The following is a 19825-nucleotide window of genomic DNA, read 5'->3' on the forward strand; positions in this document are numbered from 1 at the left end:
CTTAACTAACAGTCCTACAAAACTGTAACCAATAAGGAAAATGGCAAATTCTCCCCAAAAGATTACCAAAAGAAGGTGAAATGAACACAAGGCAGCCAAAAATTAGCAAAGGTCATTGCAGCTACTTACTATCTATGTGAATTTAGGCAAATCACTTACTGCTATCAACTGAATGTTTGTGTCTCCCCAAACTTCATATGTTGAAGCCTAATGCCCAGTGTGATGGCATTTGGAGGTACGACCTCTGGAGGTGATTAGGTCATGAATGGGATTAGTGGTCTTACAAAAGAGAGCCCAGGCAGTTCACCCAAAGAGAAAGTCCCTCGCCCCTTCCACCTGTGAAGACACAGCAAGAATGTAGCTGTCTATGAACCACGAAACATGCCCTCACCAGACATCAAATCTGACTTGGACTTCCAACCTCCAGAACTGTGAGAAATAAATTTCTATTGTTTTTAAGTTTATATTGTTTATTCTGTTATAGCAGTCTGAACCGACCAAATACTTACCCACTTAGAGTTTCTGCTAAAATGTGACTTCGCAGACCAGAGATCTTTGTCTACTTTGTCTACTTTACTCACTGACGTATCCCAATTGCCTCAAATGAAACCTGACACATGGAGGATGCTTAATAAATATTTGTTGAAAGAATTAATCTTTCCAAGACTCAGTTTCTACATTTGAAACAGAGATGCCTCGTAGACATATATAAAATGCCTAGCACAGTGCTATAACATAATAGGTACTCAAGAAATTCTGATTATAGTTATTTTCATTAGGATAAATTTTGCTACGATTATTTACTATAAACAAAGTAAGAAAATTCCATTGTTAATATGGCAGGTTACTCTGTGAAACCACTATAAAAAGCAAAAGTTATTCATTATTAGTTCAGTGAAGCCTGTTACTGAATTTCAGAACAAAGTAAATAATTTTACCAATGATGTAATAAAATGAAAGGAAATGGAAAAGTGAATTTTCAAAAGCTAGCATGTCCTCAGGGGAGTCTGGCAGCCTAAGAGTGGCACCAATGTGTCATTAGCTCCAGACTCAAAATGTAACTGTCTGATGATCTCTGGGCCCTCAGTGATGCTCAATTATTCTTTTCTTTCATTCTCAGTTGATTTCATTTTCCTTGCCCCATAGCAGACACTCCAACAACATCTCTCAGTCTCTGAAAACCCTTATTATAATCCATTCCTGCTTCCTCACTCTCAGAGGTTATCTTTCTACTTCTCTTTAAAAAGTAGAAGCCATTAAACCTAGATAAGAAAGAAAAGAGGAACATTGGGCAAATAGATCCATGACATTCACCCACATATTTTCCCCTTTCTTCCTATTTCAGTGGAAAGTTTTCTCCTCCTTTCCAAAGGCTAGCTTTTCCACCTTGACTCCAAATCATCTTTTCCCCTGCTTTTCTCCTGAATACTACTTCAGCAATTCTCTCTTCTTTATTGGGTCTTAATTCCTCCCTACCTTTTCATTTCCCTTTTCTTTGACTATAAACTAGCTCACCATTCCCGTTCCTAAAATTATTCTCAGGACCTTTATCTCCTTCAATCACTGAGCTTTTTCTGCCCTTGCTCTCATTGACAAACTCCTTAGGAAGTTCTCTACACTCGCCATCTCCCCTTCTCACTCACTCTCCAGCCCACTGAAGCTGGATGCTGCCCCCAGCACTCTTTCGAAGCTATTGAGACAAAAGTCTGTAATGACTTGCCAACTGCCACCCCCAGGGGCTGCTGTTCAATCGTCCTCCCACTTGAATTTTGTGCAGCAGATACCTCCATGATTCCCACTCTGGATCCCCTCCTAAGTATCTGACCATTAAATTCTAGTTGTTTTCTCCAGTTTGTTCCCTCAGCAAACATATACTGAGCACCTATCAGGTACTATCCAAGGTACCAGAAAATAAAAGTGAATAAGATCTAAATGCAATGTGGTATCCTGGGTTGAATTATGGAATAGTGAAAGGCCATTAGTGGAAAAACTGATAAAATCTAAATAAAGTCTGTAGTTTAGTTAACCATATTGTACTGTTATTTTCTTAGTTTTGACAAATGTACCACAGTCATGTAAAATTATAACATTAGGGGAAGCTGGGTAAAGGATATATGGCAATTCTCTATAATATCTTTGCAACTTTCCCATAAACCTAAAGCTATTCCAAAATAAAAGTTTTTAAAAGGGAAGATAATATGTTCTCTGCCCTTGGTGAACTTACAGTGATCCACAGTCTTAGGATAAATGAGGTAGATGGTAGAAAAATCTATGAACCACAGAATCCTTCATCAGGATTAAATATAGAAGCCAATCTGCTTTCTCTCAGCACTTTTCCCCATCGTGAGGAGTATGATTTTGGATGCATCCATGTACTATGCTGTAAGCATTTTATGAGAATGGGATGGAGGCGTATCCAAGGGTGAATTTTTACACACTTCTAGTAATAAATTTTAAGGCTTTGGGAATCTTCAAATTGATCGAAGCCAACTCAAGCTAAATCATTCATTTTCTAAGAAGTTGAATTTAAATATGTTACCTACGTAGTTTCTTTCTTCTTCTCAAGGAAAATAGTTCAAAGTTTGAAGGAGTAGCAGGCCAAACAGAGGTGATTTTTCAGCCTTCTTATTGTTTGGCTGCCAGGCTTCCTGGAAATGGAATTTTTAATGAGCATTTTTTCTTCTGGAGGAGACTTTAATGTGGTTGAAAATTTACTTTTCTCTCAAGTGTAGGCAGGGCACCAATTAACCCACACACAGCACCCTTGCTGTTCTCCCAGCTTGGAGTTTATTACACTTACTATGCCGTATATAAAACCCACTATCTCACCTCCTCTTATCCTCCCCTGCTATAGACTCAAAGCAATTTCTTTCTTTTTCTTTTTTATTGTGGTCGTAATCGTTTATAACATTGTGGAATTTCAGCGGTACATTACTATTTGTCAGTCACCATACAAATGTGCCCCTTTACCCCTTATGCCCACCCCAACCCCCTTCCCCTCTGTTCACTACTAATCAGTTCTCTTTGTCCATGTGTTTGTTTATCTTCCACATATGAGTGAAATCATGTGTTGTTTGTCTTTCTCTGTCTGGCTTATCTAGCTTAACATAATACCCTCATGTTCCACCCATGGTTGCAAATGGAACAATTTTGTCTTTTTTTATGGCTGAGTAGCATTCCATTGTATATATATACCATATCTTCTTTATCCAGTCATCAGTCGATGGGCACTTGGGTTGTTTTCACATCTTGGCTATAGTGAATAATGCTGCAGTGAACATAGGGGTGCATAAGTCTCTTTGAATTGTTGATCAAGTTCTTTGGATAAATACCCAGCAGTGGAATGGCTAGGTCATATGGTATTTCGATTTTTAATTTTTTGAGAAATCTCCATACTGTTTTCCACAGTGGTTGCACCAGTTTGCATTCCCATCAGCAGTGTATGGGGATTCCCTTTTCTCTACATCCTTTCCAGATTTTTTTATTTTTTGTCTTAGTGATTATAGCTAACAGGTATAACATGATATCTCAACATAGTTTTGATTTGTGTTTCCCTGATGATTAGTGATGTTGAACATCTCTTCGTGTGCCTGTTGGCCATCTGTTTATCTTCTTGGGAAAAATGTCTGTTCATACCCTCTGCCCATTTTTTGATCAGGTTGTTTGTTTTCTGCTGTTGAGTTGTGTGAATTCTTTATACATTTTGGAGATAAATCTCTTGTCAGATATATGATTTGCAAATATTGTCTCCCAGTTGATGGAGATGTCTCCCAGTCTTTTCGTTTTGTCCCTGGTTTCCTTTGCCTTGCAGAAGCTCTTTAGTCTGATGAAGTCCCATTTGTTTTTTCTTTTGTTTTTCCTGCCCAAGTAGACACGGTATTCGAAAAGATCTTCTAAGACCCATATCAAAGAGTACACTGCCTATATTTTCTTCTAGGAGTTTTATGGTTTCAGGGCTCACCTTCAAGTCTTTGATCCATTTTGAGTTTACTTTTGTGTATGGCGAAAGATAACAGTCTACTTTCATTCTTTTACATGTGGCTGTCCAGTTTTCCCAACACCATTTGTTGAAGAGACTTTCCTTTCTCCATTGTATGTCCTTGGCTCCTTTGTCAAAGGTTAGCTGTTCATAGATGTGTGGGTTTATTTCTGAGCTTTCAATTCTGTTCCATTCATCTGCGTGACTGTTTTTGTACCAGTACCATGCTTTTTTGATCACTATAGCTTTGTAGTATATTTTGAAGTCAGGGATTGTGATGCCTCCAGCTTTGTTCTTTTTTCTCAGGATTTAGCTATTCGGGGTCTTTTGTTGCCCCATATGAATTTTAGGATCCTTTGTTCTATTTCCGTGAAGAATGTCATTGGGATTCTGATTGGGATTGCATTGAATCTATATGTTGCTTTAGGTAATATGGACATTTGAACTATGTTTATTCTTCCAATCCATGTACATGGAATATCTTCCCATTTCTTTATGTCATTATCAACTTCTTTCAGTAATGTCTTATAGTTTTCATTGTATAGGTCTCTCACCTCCTTAGTCAAATTTATTCCTAGATATTTTATTCTTCTTGTTGCAGCTGTAACTGGTATTGTATTCTTGAGTTCTCCTTCTGTTTATTCATTACTAGAGTATAGAATTACAACTGATTTTTGTAAGTTGATTTTGTACCCTGCAACTCTGCTGTAGTTATTGATTATTTCTAATAGTTTTCCAATGGGTTCTTTTGGGTTTTCTATATATAAAATCATGTCATCTGCAAAGAGCAAGAGTTTCACTTCTTCATTGCCTGTTTGGATTCCTTTTATTTCTTTTTCTTGCCTAATTGCTCTGGCCAAAACCTCCAGTACTATGTTGAATAAGAGTGGCAAGATTGGGCACCCTTGTCTTGTTCCTGTTCTCAGAGGAATGGCTTTCAGTTTTTCCCTGTTGAATATGATATTTGCTGTTGGTTTGCCATATATGGCCTTTATTATGTTGAGGTACTTTCCTGCTATACCCATTAAGAGTTTTTATCATAAATGGATGTTGGATCTTGTCAAATGCTTTCTCAGCATCTACTGAGATGATCATGTGGTTTTTATTCCTCATTTTGTTAATGTGGTGTATCACATTGATTGATTTGCAGATGTTGAACCATCCCTGTGTCCCTGGTATAAATCCCTCTTGATCATGGCATATGATCCTTTTGATGTATTGCTGTATTGGGTTTGCCAATATTTTGTTGAGGATTTTTGTATCTATTTTCATCAGCGATATTGGCCTGTAGTTTTCCTTCTTTGTGTTGTCCTTATCTTGTTTTGGGATCAGGGTGATGTTGGCCTTGTAAAATGTGTTAGGAAGTGTTCCATCTTCTTCAATTTTTTGGACTAGTTTGAGAAGGATAGATACTAAATCTTTGAAAGTTTGGTAGAATTCTCCAGAGAAGCCATCTGATCCTGGACTTTTATTTTGGGGGAGGTTTTTGATGACTGTTTTAATGTCTTTAGTTATGATTAGTCTATTCAGATTCTCTATTTCTTCTTGGTTCAGTTTAGGGCGGTCGTATGAGTCTAAGAATTTATCCATTTCTAATAGATTGTCCAATTTGTTGGCATATAGTTTTTCATAGCATTCTCTTATAATCCTTTGTATTTCTGTGGTATCTGTTGTAATTTCTCCTGTTTCATTTCTAATTTTATTTATTTGAACCTTCTCTCTTTTTTTCTTAGCGAGGCTGGCTAAGGGTTTTTCAATTTTATTTATCTTCTCCAAGAAGCAGCTCTGGGTTTCATTGATCCTTTCTACTATTTTTTTTTGTTTCAATTTCATTTATTTCTGGTCTAATTTTTATTATTTCCCTCCTTCTGCTGACTTTGGGCTTTGTTCTACTTCTTTAGTTCTGTTGGGTATAGTTTAAGATTGCTTATTTGAGATTTTTCTTGTTTGTTTAGGTGGGCCTGTATTTCAAATCAATTTCTGAAGCAGTTTTATGCTCTCTTGGTCTTTTAAATATCTCCATTTTGCCTTTTTCCACAAATAAACATATGATAGCAATGGAGGTGAAAAGGTGAGAGAGGAGAGCTGCTACTCTGACCAACTGATTGAGTCAGCAATAGTGCTTAGTTTTATTCACTTTAAGAAACATTTGTCCAGCACCTACAACATGACAGACATAAAGGTACAAACATGAATCAATTAGATAAGGGTCTTAGGACTGGCAGTTTAGTGGTGGAAATTGTCACATACATAAGTACAAAACAAGGCAGAAGGAAATGAAGGCTAGAATTACTTCCCTAAAATAATTAAATGTAAATGACAGTTACATTAAAAAGTTGTTTTCATACAAAAGGGCCCTGCTCTTGGTTAAACGGGAATTATGTAACCCTGTGAGTTTAAGGTCTTCCCAATCTGGTGGCTGGAAAAAGAAATAAGAAAGTTGAAGAAAAGTAATTTAAGTGTGAAAGCTGGAGGCATCAGGTCCAACTGTGCAATGCCCCGAGTTGCTGACATTCTCTCTTCTCCTACTGCTCCAGCGTGATGACTCAGACTCTTCTTCTTGTTCCATTTAGAGTCTCAGGGAACTAAAAAAATTAAGATTTTCATTAAAAAGTCCATTCTTTCATCACACGGCAACACCCATCTGCAAATGAAGCTGGCAAGTAGCATTTCTAGCTAAGCAGCGCTTGCCCTTCTAAAACTCCTATTACTCACAGGAAGATGAGGATAGATACTTGGGGAGAATTTGCAGTCTCTGCCATAAGAGACAAAGGAAAAGAGTTAATGTTCCCTAAATACAAATTCCTTACCTTCAGCTCAGACCTAGGCCTATACATTCCAAACACCTACTGGACATTTCCACTTGAAACTCAACATATATATGGCAAACACTGCTAGCTGTCCTCCACTATCCTTTCTCCCCTTATTCCTTTAATAACGGAACAGAACTTTAACTGGAACATAGCCACACAAGTTAAGACTTCCCTGCCTCCTTCACGTCTAGGTATGGCTTTGTGATTAAGATTGGTCAGTGGATGTGAGCAGAATGGACATAAGCAGAAATAATCACTTCAGCTTCTGAATCATGCCGTTGAAGGGAAGATGTGTGTACAGAATGTGTCCATGATGGCCAGGGCTGGCCCAGCCATCTTAGATCTTGACTATGGAGATCATATGTTGAGAATAACAGAACAACAAGTGAGAAGGAGCCTAGGTCTCCAAAAGTTTTGAGTTCACTGGGCCACCTGTCCTGACATTTAGAGGAGGAAAAAAAAAACTTTATCTTTTTTTTAAGCAATTGTGTTTTGAGGTCTCTATCACAGGAGCCTAATCTGGAATCTTAATGCAAAGTCCTTACCCCTCCAGTGCTATGTATATGGCCACAAAACTCATTGAGTTTCCCAAGCCAGAAGAAGAATATAACCCTTGATTCCTTTCTCTTCCTCATCTCCAATAGCAAAAGTATCAATTTCTGTCAATTTTATCTCCTAAATATTTTCAAATCTGTCTGCTCTCTCCATTCCAACTATTAACACCTATATCCATTTTCTCTTGCTTGGACATCTTCATAGCTGCTCTCCATGCCTCCAGCCTTGCCTACTATCAAGTCATCCTTCTAAGGAACAAAAAGATCACACCTCCCTCAGCTTGAAGCCCTTCAATTGCTCCCCATTCTTAAAAATATCAAATCCAAGCTCTTTAGCAAGACACTCAAAGCTCTTTATGATGCGACTTCTGTTCACCCAACTGATCGCTCCTTCTGGCTCTATCACACCACACTCTTTTATATCTCTGTACTTTTGCATATACTGTTTCCTCTGCCTAAAATTTCTCTGTACTCTCTTGTCTTCCTGAGAAAAAATTATTTTCTTTCAGATGTCTGCTTCTCTCTGAAGTCTTTCCTGGAATTAGTCAATCTCTCCAATGTGCTGCTCTTCATCTTGCACGTGATTATATTGTTATATTTATCACATTAAACAATAAATTGTAAGAGGGACTCAAGACCAAGATGGCAACATAGGAGGCTCCTGAATTTCCCTCCTCCCAGACACATCAAATGTACAGCAACAGATGGAGCAATTCCCTCTAAGAGAAATCCAGAAACTATCTAAGTGACTCCTACACATCAGGCAAATAAGAAAATATCCACGTAGAAACAGGTAGGAAAAACTGAGATACACTCTCATCATAAACTTCACCCTCAGCACAGTGCCATGCAATCTGGAGGGAATCCCCAACTCTCAGCTTCTCCTTGAGGAGTGAAGGGTTTGGATCATACATCTAATGTCCCAATTTTTATGGCTCTAGGAACAAGACAAAGATGCCCACTCTCGCCACTTTTATTCAACATAGTTCTGGAAGTCCTAGCCAGAGCAATGAGGTAAGAAAAACAAATAAAAGGCATACAAATCAGAAGGAGATAAGTAAAACTGTCTCTATTTACAGACGACATGATATTATATAGAGAAAACCCAAAAACTCCACCAAAAAAACTGTTTTATAAAAAAATTCAGTAAAGTTGCAGGATACAGAATCAATATACAAAAATCAGGAAAAAAATCAGTAACATTTCTATACACTAACAACAACTATCAGAAAGAGAAATTAAGAAAAAAAGAAGGCTTTCACAGCAACACCAAAAGAATAAAATATTTAGGAATAAATTTAACCAAGGAAGTAAAAGATGCATGTACTGAAAAATATAAACATTGATAAAAGAAATTGAAGAAGATACAAATAAATGGAAAGATATTCTGTGTTCATGGATTGCAAGAATCAATACTGTTAAAAATGTCCACACTACGCAAAGTGATCTACAGATTCAATGCAATCTCTATCAAAATTCCAACGGCATTTTTCACAGAACTAGAAAAACAATCTTTTGTGGAACCACAAAAGATCCTAAATAGCCAAAGCAATTCTGAGAGACAGCAACAATGCTGGAGGCATCATACTCCCTGATTTCAAACTAGACTACAAAGCTATAGTAATTAAAACAATATGGTACTCGCACAAAAACAGATGCATAGATCATTGTAACAGAATAGAGAGCCCAGAAATAAATCCATGCATATATGGTCAGCTGATTTATGCCAAAAGAGCCAAGAATATACAATGGGAAAAGGACAGTCTCTTCAATAAATGGTATTCAGAAAACTGGATAGCCACATGCAAAGGAATGAAACCAGACCCCTCTCTTACATGATACATAAAAATCAATTCAAATGTATTAAGATTTGAACATAAGACCTGAAACTGTAAGTCTTCTAGAAGAAAACAGGGGCTAATCTCCTTGACTGGTCTTGGCAATGAATTTTTGGATTTGATACCTAAAGCAAAGGCAACAATAGCAAAAATAAACAAGTGAAACCAGATAAAACTAGAAAGCTTCTGCACAGCAAAGGAAACTATCAACAAAATGAAAAGGCAATCTATGGAATGGGAGAGAATATTTCAAACCACAAATTCAATAAAGGGTTAATATCCAAAATATATAAGGAACTCTTACACCTCAATAGCAAAAAAGCAAACAACCTAATTTAAAAATGGGCAAATGACCTGAAGAGACATTTTTCCAAAGAAAATATACAAAAGATCAACAGGTACATGAAAAGGTGCTCAACATCACTAATCATGAGGGAAATGCAAATCAAAATCACAATGAGATATCATCTTACACTGTTAAGATGTCCATCATCAAAAAGACAAGAGATAACAAATGCTAGTGCAGATGGGCAGAAAAGGATCCCTTGCTACTACTGGTGGAAATATAAACTGGTACAACCACTATGGAAAACAATATGGAAGTTCCAAGAAATTCAAAATAAAACTACCAAATGATCCCACAATCCCACTTCTTGGTATATATCCAAAGAAAATGAAATCAGTACCTCAAAAAGATATCTGCACTGTCATGTTCATTGCAGCATTATTCACAATAGCCAAGGCATGGGAACATTCTATGCATGTGTCAGCAGATGAATGGATAAAGAAAATGTGATATATGTATATAATGGAATATTATTCAGCCTTAAAATAGAAGGAAATCCTTCCATTTGCCACAACATAGATGAATCTGGAGGGCATTATGGTAAGTGAAATAAGTCAGACAGAGAAAGAGAAATACTGCATGATATCACTTATATGGAGAATCTAAAAGGAAAAACAAAAGTTGAATTCATAGAAACAGAGAGCAGAATGGTAGTTCCCAGAAATTAGAATAGTGGGGGAAATAGGGAGAGGCTAGTAAAAGAATACAAAATTTTTGGTATATGATGAATCAAGTCTGAGATCTAATGTATAACATGGTGACTACAGTTGACAATACTGTATTGTATGACTGAAATTTGCTGAGAGCAGAACTTAAGTATCTCACCAAAAAAAAAGGTAAATATGTGAGATGAATGTGCTAATTAACTCAATAGTGAATCCTTTCACAATGTATACACATATCAAATTATTACATTGTATACTTTAAATATATTAAAATTTCATCATTTATACCTCAGTAAAGCTGAAAAAAGAATCTAGCAAACAAATTAAAAAATAAATGGAGGAGGGATGGATGGACTGATGGACAGAGAGAAAGATGTTCACAATAAATGAAAATAGTAAATGAAATAAGATTAGAAAACTGATTGAAAATTCCACCAGATCTGGCAATAGCAATATCTCTGGCTCCCTTCTAAGTAGCTTACTCTGAAACCCAGTCTTCTAAAAGCAACTTGTAGCGCCATCTAAAAGACATCTCCAGTTACCATGTTAAAAGGGAACTTGGGAAATGTAGATTGGGAACATAACTATGATGATTTTTTAAGTTTCTAGACTGTTACTTAGGTTATACCCTGTGTTCTCACAACAGTAAAACTTGACGCCATAAGGACACAATTGCTTTCATTCAGCACAAAAAAATAAAACAGGACCTGAAAATATTAAAGCCTATGCCAAGGAAAATCTGAGGGTTATACAACCCCAACAGAGAAAGGAGGTAGTGGCGTAGGAATACAGGTTGAGTCCCTGGGAATCCGAGAGGAAGATAAAACGTCCATAGGAAGCTCACTTTGAACTTAACCGAGATGCCCAGAGTTTCCTCATGAGAGCCTTAAAAACATCAACATCTACCTGTCTTTTTCACAAATTCAGAATTCAAAGTTTAAAAGTTTCCCGAGTTTATACAATTATTCAGTAGCAGAACTAAAACTATATTGTATAAGAAACAAAAACAAAGGTACCCAGTGAAAACTATCTTGTAAACAACCAAATTCATTCAGAAAAAAAAGTGTGTCAGGATTTTACATAATATAGTCTATTCAAAGCTCACGATGTGCCTTATAGATGCCCCCAAAAGTTTGTTTGAGGGATGAAGAAGCATGGGTGGTACAGGTATAACAGCATTTACAACGTGCTCTTTCTAAATTTAGATGAGTTTGGGCATGTCTGGTTGTTTGGTAGAGTGGCCCATACAGAGCTATTTACTCTCAAAAATGAGAAGCTTCTTTGTTAAAAACCCGTCATAAGAAAAGTTAGCACACCTGCTTAGGCCAAGCACACTGGGTTGGGACTGGAAGAAAGGGGTCATCTTCAGTATAGCATTGTGTATGCAACTCAGATTTTTCACCAACACCATCCCTTTCGCCTAAGGACCTATGCTAGAGCCCCATGGACAGTCAATGGTTAACATAAAAGGGCTGAGTCTAAAAATCTCTTAGGACACTGAGACACTAGGTAGAGTTGCTCTTTAAAGAATTTAGTCTAATGCATAATGATGTGTGGTCCAAAGGAATGAGAGAGAGGGCAAAAGGTATTTTCTATAAGCAAGCTGACTTCAGGAGCAGAGAACGAGGACTCAAGGGAGGCCATCACTCGCTAGATTTAGGAGCATCAGTGACTTGAGAAATAAGCCAGACCAGCCTTCTCCTAGAACAAAGAAGGAACATTTCAAAATTTTGCACTTGTTACCATGGTATGCATTTAATTTTTGTTTTTCCTTTCTCCTTAAAAGTTTATCATCAACAATTTTTCATATGCCGCACGGTCTTCATGATTTTTCACTGGCTTCGTAATATTTGTTGAATGTTTGTTGAACGCAAAATTTGTTGAACTATCCTCAAGATTTAAACATTTAACTGTTTCTAATACTGTAAGGAACAGGTTTAGTCAATAGCCTTTTCCTGACTCAAAGCATTCTAACTTCTCAGAAGGGGTTGGGAATTGAGTCAAAGTAAATAAACAATTTTGATTCTTGATAGATATATATAATCAAGTTAGCTTTTCAATTTGACTTTTTTTCCTGTAAAAATGTGCTCTCACCAAAAACAAAAACAAAAAATTATCATTTTCATTACTCCCTCTTCAAATTTGGAGTATTCCCAGTTAAAAAATTTTAGTTCTAGGTTACAATTTTCCTTCTTTTCTTTGCTATTTCATTAAATTGAAAGTGGTATCCTACTGTTTCCTTTCCTTTCATTTCCAATGTATTTTTTTCCCGCATTTATTTAACTGCATTACTTTTCTAAATTATTTTTTCATTTCCTTTGCCCATCAAAATTCTATTTAACTGCCCTCTCTAATAACTTTTCATGGGTTTTAGATAACAGTGAATCCAATATTTAGACCTTGTGCCCAATTTGAACAGAAATCATAGATGCAAGTTATAAATAAATACAAAATTATATCTATATAAACAATACATAAGTTACAGTTTTTATAATCTTATACTCTTTAATTGAACAAGAAGGTTTTTGTTACTGACATAATCAATTGCCAAGGCTTACTAATATGATGCATGCTATTTCTGAAGAAGACAGCAAAATATGTAGGAATCTTTATAAAAATTATGTAAGAACCTGAATGTATACACCATTCAGGAACAAAAAACACTAATAATAGTTACTATTAAATGAGCAACTACTAGGTGCCAGGAATTTTATTTAAAAGACTTATCCTTTTAACAAGGTAGATTTTATATATAAGGAAATTGGGGCTCAAGGCACACTGAAAAACAACTCAAATCTCGGTTGCTAGGATTCCAGTCATGGTCTTTCCATGATGCTCTTCTCCTTTGGGTTGTAGGGTAAGTTATATGAGTTAAAAGGTCATAAAATCTATATTTCCTCCTCAAGTCATATTCATAATTTTTGTTCTCTGACGTATAATTGTATGGCTTTTTAAAAAATTGCACGTTAGTTTGAGAATATGCACAATTAAATGAAATTCCAATTAGACAAATACCATGTAAATACTAAGACCCTGGAATTGTAAATTTTGTTTCTACAAATCACAGTAGTTCCTAGATTTATTTGCTTCATTCAAAACAAGCACAATTTCCTTTTTCAGATAAATAAAACTGACCAGAGATTGGTAGGATGAGCTCTTTCTCCCAGGGTGGGAGAAAGTCTTCGGGGATTCACCAGTTTTTGTATTATAGCATGGCCTGTTATCTGAATTTTCTTTCATATTTTACCATTTTATGAAATTTCTATATATTCTAGAACAAATGTAGTAACAAAAACACAAGCGTTCTCTATCATCCAAAGTTGATTTCTTGATTTTCCAGTTTTAAGGAAAATCCAACAGAATTAATATCATGCAATGGAAATTTCCCTGTTTTAGCAGCTTAGGACAGAAAACAAATTCACATTTTTGAATCCTTCATCTCTCTCCACATATCACCACCACATCCAAGATAAGTCTACCAGCCCCAAGAATTGACTACTCAGTTCAAGGCTTCATTCCTCATTACTAGTACCTTTTAGAGAGAAAATTTTGTCTACCAGATAACTATATTCCCTCCCACCACCAGGGTTGACATTACCACATGGTGTCTTTCTCGAAGCCCAGATGGTTCCATCACTTAGGCATGATACAGCTTGTTTCCTGATAGATTTATGGCAAAATGGCACACATACCTCCACCAAAATCTTTCAAGCCATCAGCTCTGTGATAACTGTATCCATTGCCAGGCACAGTCCCCTCAGTTCGGGCTTTTCTACCAATGGAAATGAGACTCATCTGAGGTCTATTCACCCAAGAGGTAGAGAACCCAAGACTAAAAGATAAGTAACACATGTAGGGAGATTATAAGAATCTGGACATCCATCAACCAAATAAATTACCAGTTGCTCAATTACTGACTCCATTAAAGTAAAACTTGAGGGGCAAAAAAGATAAAAGGGGAAACACAGCCACATGCTATACTGTCTTGGTCCACGTCACTTGGGCTCACAGGCTTCTGGATCTCTTAACCAATAGCCCAAATTCAACTCTGCTCTTTAGCTATTTTGGCTTTATACATACCAACAAGCAGCCATCTTCTCCTAGACTCAGTCAGTACCAGGATGACTGGATCCAAGAGGATTTCAGATCTCAGAACCTGCTGTCTAAAATGTATATTTTCTCTCCCTCCCACCCTCCCTCCATCCTTCCTTCCTCCTTCACTCCCTCCGTCTCTTTTCCTCTCTCTCTGTCTCCCTCCCCCAAACCAATACTGCCTGAGAGCAAAATACATCATTTCTTCTCATTCTCAAGATCTGTTCCCCTTTTCTATCTCCTTTGTGAGTGGCAATTTCTTTCAGGAAAAATCCAACCAGGTTATAATTGGAAAGGTCCCTTTCAGAGTCTGTTTTTCGAATAAAATTAATTGTGTTGAGTTGCAATAAGCAGATAAATTCATATTGTACTTAAATCTATCCTGAGAATAGGTTCAAGAGTTTGGGATGTGATGAGACAAAATACACTTTGAGACAATGAGAACCTCAAAATTGTACAAGAAGACAGTCTAAACCATGAATGTGTGTTAAAGTTACACACTTTAACCACAGCCGTCTACTTATACTCATGGTAAGAACCTGAATAAGCTTATTACTCTCACCTTTTAAACACAGAGCTCTCCAAGGAACTGTCTCTCACATGAAACACTGCTTTCTCCATAACAAGAAAAAAGCGTTAGTACCTCTAAAGAGAGGCCTCAGAATATATGTAAACTCCAGAAAGTTCAGAAAGTGACTATCAAGGGACCTTGATTTTTTATTCTCTAAGTAAATAATGTACAACAGTTAGGAATGTTTAGTGACATATTAATGAAAGTCAGCCTGCATAACTTTAACTGGGTACTGGAAATTGTTCCTTGTCTGCCAACAAAAACAGATGGAGAGTATCATTTCAAAGAAAGAGGTAATGAAACTTCCCTTGAAGAAATTGCTTAAGAAAAATGGTAAACCTTGATGATAAAATAAGGTTTAAGAACACACCATGTGACATTTAAATGGAAAAAAAACACAAAAGAAATATAAATAAACCAGCTAATTTCATTCCTAATACGCATCAATCTGGTGTCTAGAGTGCAACTCCTTACCTAGCAACTATCTGGTCATCAGGCCTCTCATAACATTAACCATTACAAGAAGAGAATGAACTGCCTCATCTGAGGTGTATTCACCCAAGTGGTAGAGAACCCAAGACTAAACGATAAACAACAGATAATGTAGGCAGATTGTGAGAATCTGGACATCAGGAACCAAATAACTTACCAATTGCTTAACCTCTGGCTTCATCAAAATAAAACCCCAGTGACAAGAAGATTCTCATGACTCATGGGTAAGGGAAATTTTCTCATTCCAGTAAATGAATCTCTGACACATATCCACAGCTGTTATATAGCCATGATTAAGACTGGGAATTAGGCAGTTCAATTTGAGTGGATAATCTATCATTAATCATTCAAAATAAATGGATACTTCAAACGAAACATATCTTTGTGTAGCATTTTAGAATAGGTAGAATAACAAAAGCTACTGACTCCCTAAAGTCCCCAGCCACCCTCTCATGACAACTCATCACTCTTTCCTGCACTGTTTCATCTTGTTTTCCCTTCTTGTCCACTATCAGCAATGTCTCTGACTCTGTTCCTCCTTTACACCTTTGATTTGCTAGCATCACTTCTAGCACTGACAGCCAATTGATCAACCTATGGTTGATTCATTACTGAACTGTTGAAAACTCATTCTAACTCTAGTCTCTAATACTAGGAATATTGGCTCTAACCTGATTTTGCTTCTACCTATCTTTATGGCCTGGAGTGAGTTATGACACTTTCTGGGTTTTAATTTCCCCATTGTTAAAGTAAAGGGTAGCAGTAGATAACTCTAAGACCCCTTGCAACCATCACATTCTCATTCTAGAACTCATGGCAGCATCAAAGTAGTTTCCAATTCCCAAAGTACTTTGACTACATGCACCATTGAATTTGATCTTCCTACAGCCGTATGAGGTAGATAAGTATTACTAGCTCCATATTAGAAGGAGGAAGATGGAGTTCACCATTAAATAAGTTTATTAATAAATAAGTGGCACACCGCTTGTTGGTGGCAGAAGTCTTCTGAGTCCTAATTCAGTAATTCAGTGCTTTTTCCATCCTACCGTGTGATTCCACTATAGACTTGTAAGATGAATGGAGGCTCTCACCCTTGGGGGACAAGAATGATCAGGACTGGGTTTTCATTTGGCTCACTGCCTTCAGCTTGCCTTTTCTTGATTAATGTCTGAATGAGATATGCTGGTAGAATTCTGAGCAGGGATGAAAAAGGAGATGAAGCACTTCAGGGAAAGGGTGTAGAAGAGAAAGACAAAGGGGAGAAACAGAGTCGCTACCATATGGAGTGAAACTTTAGGGAAGAAAGATGCTTACAGAGGACTTGTAAGAAGTTTTGTTCTAAAGCGTGCGTTGAAATCCCTTCTTCCATATCCACAAGAAAACAACAGTGAAAATCAACATCATTTTTTAATGCTTTTGAGTTAGACTTGTATTTTCTTTTGATTTTTAGATGTATGAATTTGTCAGATGGGTCCCCAGATTTGGGTTATAAGAAAAGAAAGAACATTTTTAAATATTATCAGTCCCATTGAGCCAAAATTAGACAAAGCAATAAGTACCCCCCCCACCTGCACACCCTCCACACACACACAGAAAGTATTGTAAGTCATTACATTGACCTGACAATATGTAATTCTCTACTCACCTTTTTACTGAAGGAAATAGCAAATTGTAAGCCCATTAACTGTCCAATACCCCTGGGTGAGCTGTTTGTCATAGACAGTGACAGATAAAACAAGAGGATGTGAAAATGCCCTTTCCTCTGACCCCAAGTGAATGCTAAACCTGCAGGGTGCTGAAACTGGTGCTCATTATCCGAATGCTGAGGATTTATCTGGAGTGTGGGGAAGCACAGTGTCCTGAAAAATAAATCAGCATAGAGCCACAGGAAGGATTTGAGTTCCCTGATCTAAATAAGACTCTTTCAACCCCAAAATGTCTCCCAAAAGGCAGTAATTCCCAATCTGACAGATTTGAAACTGTGGAGGGCTGTAAATTGTGTGCAAGGAGTCTATAAATTGATATGGCACATGCATTTTTTCAACAGATTCCCTAAAATATAACTAAGGTGGGAAAAAATGACATTGCAAACTTGAAAAGTTTGTACACTACTGACATAAGAAGAAACACAGCTAAGTTCAACTTCATTTCAGATCAATTTAAAGGGACTTTTTTATACTTCGTAGTTTTAATCTATCTTCCAAATGCACTCATGGAATTTACCATGCACAAAAGACAAGAAGAGTATTTAGCTAATTTATTTGGCAGATGAATATGTTTTACTCCTTCACCTTGAGAAGATATTTTTAAAAAAAAAAGCACATTCAAAAGAGTAATTTCTATACCATAAAGGAAGTAAAGCAGAATATCCCAAACTGCTTACTAGACATGGTACAGCATTATTTAGAAGCATTCAAATTCAGCACAAACAATGTAGTTACAGTGCAAATTAGGAAATTTACTTCTGTGGATCCACACAGGAAGCAGCAATGTACTTTCTGAGTTCCTTCTACATGGCAAGTCCTTCAAGTATACTAAATTTTATCACTACAATCTTAAGAGCTAGGCATTATTATTGTTAGTGCCATCCAGTCAATTCTGACTCCTAGCAATCCTGTGTGCGGAACCCTGCTTGGTCTTTTGCTCCATCCTCTCACCTTCTGGTGCTCTCTCAGACAATGCTCCACTGCTGTTCACAGGATTTTCATGGCCAGTTTTTTCGGAAGTGGGTGGCCAGGTCCTTCTTCCTAGCGTGTCTTAGTCTGGAAGCTCCAGTGAAACCTGTCCACCATGGGTGACCCTACTCGTATTTGAAATACCAGTAGCATAGCTTTCAGCATCACAGCAACACACAGCTGCCACAGTGTGACAACCAACTGACAGATGGGTGGTGTGGTTTCCTGACCGGGAAATGAACCCGGGCCACAGCAGTAAGAGTGCCAGATCTTAACCACTAGACCACCAAAGCTGGCTATTCTCATTTTAAGATTGAAATAAGTAAAGCTCTAAAGCTTAAATAAAAGGTCTAAGGTCACTCAACTATTAAGCAATGAAGTGTTATTTCACTAGGTTTCTCTGATTATTAGTTTCCTGTGCTTTTTCACTATACCATAATGCCATTATATCATAATGTCGCCCTTCCACTCTACCATAACAATTCATTAGCAAGATAAGCTGTGTGTTCCACAAGGTACAAATAGGTACACAATTTACATCTTAGATTTGGCTCATATTCTTTTGCATTAGAAAAAGATCAGTAGGTGTTTGGAGGAAGACGCAGATTTGCACTTCATCTGCTGAATGCATTAGGATCTCAAATTACTTTAAGCTATTAGAAAAGCTTCCTTCATACGTTATGGATCTCAGAAAGGTTGAGGTAACCCCAAAAATGACAATCCTTTTTTCTTGCCTGAATTCTGAACCCATTAAGAGACCAAAAAATGAGCAAATGAGGCCCAAAATATCTCCTTTATTTCTGATAAAGGCTAGAGAAAAGGACATGGTTTTCAGTCTGTCAGCTACCTGGACTTACAATATAATACGTACCCCGAGAATTCCGCAGACTTGTCTCCCCACCACGGACCAACTGGACAGTCTCAGACCTTCCCACAGTAGAGCCTGGACCTGTAGAGTGTAGAGCACAGAAGAGCTGGCCAGCACTTGGGCTTCCTTCAGGCAGTCTGCTCCTAAGAAAAGGCAGGAAACAAGGAGCTAAGCTATGCGCTTAGTTCCTTTCTCAAAATCTTAAGTCAGGTAATTCACTCCACCCATGACTGTATGAGAAGAGGCTGAGGAAAGAATCTAGGAGGAGTATTTAGGAAAAAAAATCTTCCTCAAGAAAACCAGGAGTAATGAGGATACAACACTTCCCTAAGAAATTTCAACGTCTAAGTGCCATTTGCTGATAGGGAGGCTGAGCAGCGGAGATGCTAAGGGGCAAAACCTGGACGAATGCATCCCTTACCCAGAAATGCAGTCAAGCATCCAGAGGCAGAGATGAGCAGGAGAATGGGATCAGGAAACCAGAGAAAGGCAGGTCTGTGTAGTGTTTCAGATGGGCACATTACTAATACCAATAAAATGAACATCTGTTGGCAAGGAAGAAGAGAATAGATATTTAGTAGGCAACTCACTGTCTCTAACACAGAGGTACAGGGAAGAGGGATGAGATGGTCCAAAATGCATTACTGCTATGTATGTGGATATTCTGAGTAAAGAATTACAATGATTTATTCTACACAAATTCTATGGAGGTGCCCCAGGGAAGTTCACGTTTCAGGAGTGGGTAGGGTTACTCCACAAACATCTAGACCTGTCCTTTCTGCAGATGCAATATCACAGTCGTCCATGCACTAAATCAGTGGTTCCAAACTACATCTTTTGAGAGAATGAGGGTCTCTCTAAATCAGAATCACCAAATACTTATTAAAAGTACAAAATCCTAGATCTTGCCACACAGCCAAGTTTAGGCATCA

At 37.3% G+C, this 19825-nt stretch overlaps 1 protein-coding gene across 2 annotated transcripts in view; it reads right to left on the minus strand.

Annotated features, from left to right (window-relative positions):
- LPAR1 (lysophosphatidic acid receptor 1) overlaps positions 1-19825 on the minus strand; it is a 352985-nt gene that overhangs the window by 281625 nt on the left and 51535 nt on the right. The window contains exons 4-5 of one of the 2 annotated variants that reach the window (XM_070251331.1): positions 19315-19438; positions 18897-19036 (exon numbers count right to left, since the gene is read on the minus strand). The gene's annotated coding sequence lies outside the window, so the exon portion shown is untranslated. The remainder of the gene's footprint in view (positions 1-18896; positions 19037-19314; positions 19439-19825) is intronic. The other variant, XM_070251332.1, reaches the window with a different exon arrangement.

Source organism: Equus caballus, chromosome 25, assembly GCF_041296265.1.
Source record: "Equus caballus isolate H_3958 breed thoroughbred chromosome 25, TB-T2T, whole genome shotgun sequence".
Taxonomy (NCBI): Eukaryota; Metazoa; Chordata; class Mammalia; order Perissodactyla; family Equidae; genus Equus; species Equus caballus.